At 40.7% G+C, this 3,539-nt stretch overlaps 1 pseudogene; it reads right to left on the reverse strand.

The window, feature by feature from the left end:
• Window positions 1-837: 837 nt before the first annotated feature.
• LOC149270063 (uncharacterized) lies at window positions 838-3,162 on the reverse strand (annotated as a pseudogene).
• Window positions 3,163-3,539: the final 377 nt, after the last annotated feature.

Genomic DNA, 3,539 nt, shown 5'->3' on the forward strand with positions numbered 1-3,539 from the left:
GCTTTTTCCGAGGCATCAATGAAGGTATGTATTTCCCTTGCTACTGGAATTTTTCCGTCAAACATGTGTCGAGGAATCTTGAGCTTGTTAAGACTTTGTAGATCATCTCGGTATATTCTCCAATCTTGTTCAAGGCTTGGCGATAACTCCTCGTCCCATCCAATTTTTTATTCCCATAGTTGTTGCATAAATATTATTGCCCTTACCACAACTGGGGCAAAGATTCCTAGAGGGTCAAATATTTTTGCCAACTCAGAGCATACCACTCTTTTTGTGATTTTCCTTGCTTTTGCCGCTTCAGCTCGTCCATGAAGGCTGTTAGATTTCGGACTCCATGTAAGGCCCAATGTCTTAATACTGTTGCCTTGCGTATTATCCAATTTCACCATTTGTGTTGTATCTTCCTTGGGGATTCCCGCGAGAGTCTGGTCATGGTTAGCACACCATTTTCGAAGCCTAAATCCTGCTGGTAGAAGTATTTTGTTGACTTCATCTCGAAGTCTTATGGCTTCCGTTATTGAGTCTGCAGTTAAGCAGTCATCAACATAAAAGTCATATTCCACTGCCTTTGCTCCGACTGGATCCTGATCCTTGCTTGAATTTGCTAAATGCTGCAAACATTTTGTCGCTAAAAATGGGGCTGATGTTGTGGCGTATGTGACAGTTTTTAGTCGGTAGTAGTTAAGCTGTTCCTGAGGTGAGTTTCTCCAGACAATCATCTGATGAAACTGATCTGCCGGATTCATCCATATTTGACGATACATCTTTTCAATGTCAGCGGTAAAAACATATTTATGAGTTCTAAAACGCAGAAGAATTGAAAATAATTCACTTTGTACCGTAGGCCCAGCGTACAGTATATCATTTAGGGCCTTGCCTGACGATGATTTAGCAGAAGCGTCAAACACAACTCGTAGTTTTGTGGTACTGCTATCTGGTTTCAACACACAGTGATGCGGAATGAAATAATGCGATTTCGGAACCATCTGTGGTGTTACTTCCTTCATGTGGCCGAGTTTTTCGTAATCCTTCATGAATTCCACGTAGTTGCCTTGGAGGATCACGGCGCAGTCTTTTTTCCAATGCTAAGAAACGCCTTATAGCTAACTCCCGGGACTCTCCCAGTTCTGACACATCTTCAGAATAAGGTAATTTTACTATCAATTTTCCGTCAACTGCCCCTTGTATATTTTCTTCAAAATGTGTTTCACAGTGTGACTCTGCTGGTGTCCGATAGGGCTGTGTTGTTTCCAGATTATCCAAAATCGTTCCAATAGATTAGTTGGGTCATCAGTTGTAGTTACTACAGAGCATGTGGCGACTGTCGAAGTTGATCTGTTAACTCTTCCAGCTATTATCCAGCCTAGTTTAGAGTTTTGCATCATAGGTAATTTTGGGCTCCTTTTGATTTGCTCCGGTAGTATGAGCTCGAAATAATGTTCGGCTCCGAGTAGTAAGTCAATCTTTCCAGGTTTCGGAAAGGTTGGGTCCGCCAGTGGTATGTTGCTCGGTACCCAAGATATGTTGTCTATTTTGTGGTTTGGTTGATCCGCCACAATATGTGGTAACACGAACGCCTCTACTCGTGTCGTGTAACTTCCATTTTGAGATTTTATGAGAACATTGATCCTGTATTTCATTGAACTTGGGTTTCCTCCAATGCCTTCGATTCGCATGGTTGAATTTTTGACTGCAAGTGATAATGTTTTTACAGCTTTTTCAGAGATCATGTTTATCTGAGAGCCTGAATCCAGGAGTGCTCTGAAACTTCCATATTGGCCGTTGTTTCCATGCACTTCGACTCGAGCAGTGGCGAGTAGCACATAATTATTTATTGTGTGCTGCGGCAGTTATTTTGACGTCATCTTTGTTCTCCAGGTGTAGCAACGTGTTATGTTTTTTGTTGCACTTCATGCAGTTGCGTAGGAAGCATGATTTTGCCATATGACTGGGCAGAGTTTTTGGTTTAGTGCCCATTTTAAACGTGCGTCTCCAGATTTTGACGCGAACTTGTCACATCGATAAATTCCTTTGCTTTTCTTTAGGGACGTATTGTTTCCCTCCTATCGCTCCCAGTGCCAAGAATCTTTGTTCTAAGGCTAAGAATTCCTTGATGGGATGTAGTTTTCTTGTGTCCTCAATGGATTGCTCATACAGTACATGAGTAGTCCTATCCAATTTTCTTGCCAGTTATTGACCTCTATGCCGCCGTTTCTCAACGTAGCTAACGTTTCTTGAATAATGTCGTGGAAACTCTTTTGATGCATCGTTTGTCACTGGCGGTTGATCCAAAAGTTTGTGTAGAGTCGTTGTAGTCAGGACTCGCTTGTTGTCAAAACGCTCCTTCAGCATCGTCCAGGCAGTTTCATAGTTGGACTCTGTTAGATCCAAGTGTCTAACCAGTCTTTTAGCATCTCCAGAGAGGTTTGATTTTAAGTACCACATTATTTGTACTGTTGGCAATGTTGACTCATGAATCATTTTAGTGAAAAAATCATGAAATTGTTGCCATTTTAAATAGCATCCGTCGAATTGTGGTATGGATACCTATGGTAGCTGTACTTGAGTTTGGGCAGCTGTAGCATTAATAGATGGCTTCACATCAATAGGTGTGGATTGAAGTTGGAATATGGCTGCCTCTGCATTCAAATAATTTTCCATGTTGTATCCAAGAGCTATTGGATCTTCGAACAGTCTGAAGATCTCGAAGTGAATATGGTTTATTTTTTCCCAATATTCTTTTACAAAGGGCCTGAATCGGGCCTGTGACTCTTGTGTTATCTGACCAATCATTCTTTGTAGCGCTGCTAGTAACGCGGTTTGATGCCTTTGCAGAGGTATCAAGTCCGAACGTGCTGTATCTGGAGGGCTTAGCTCGTTCAAATTTTTGGAAAATTCCTCCTGATATTTAATTACAATGTCCTTGATATTTGAGAAGTAACCTTCCCTTACATAAGAATTCTCCACAGGATTTTCTGCCATTAGATTCCTTATTTTTTCATTTCCTTGATCGAAAGCAGTCCAAAGCTGATTTAAATGAGCAGCCCTATTATGGAAGTATGTTGCATTTGACTTCCGTTCCTGAGGATCTTTTTTATAGTTCCTAATTAGAGCTTGGATCTCCTCACCAAGCGTGGTTTGGTTATTAATTAAACCCTACATTATAAATTTTTGTTTGTTCTATTTTTTATTAATTCTTTTTTTTTTTTAATTCTTGTTTCTGATGTTTGATTAATCAGAATGATGCTGTGGTGCTGATGCCTATGCTGACTTGTCGCCAAGATGATGCTCCTGGTGAGTCTGGTTGATTGAGTTGAGCCCGATTCAGCGCTTAGTTTGATCACTTGTTGATCACTTCGAAAATATAGGATTCGCCAAATGAATCCACTGTGTTTTTGTTTGGTTATGAAGATGTTGGTCGTTAAGTTGACCAAGTCTACCGGTTGATTTAGAAATAGGGTTCGCCAAATGAGCGCTATGATTTCTAAAGATTCGTCTTCCTTCACCAAAATGTTGAGTATCTATTAGACCTTGGTCAA

This window comes from Drosophila arizonae, chromosome 3 (genome assembly GCF_054131065.1).
Source record: "Drosophila arizonae isolate 15081-1271.41 chromosome 3, UAZ_ARI_1.0, whole genome shotgun sequence".
Taxonomy (NCBI): Eukaryota; Metazoa; Arthropoda; class Insecta; order Diptera; family Drosophilidae; genus Drosophila; species Drosophila arizonae.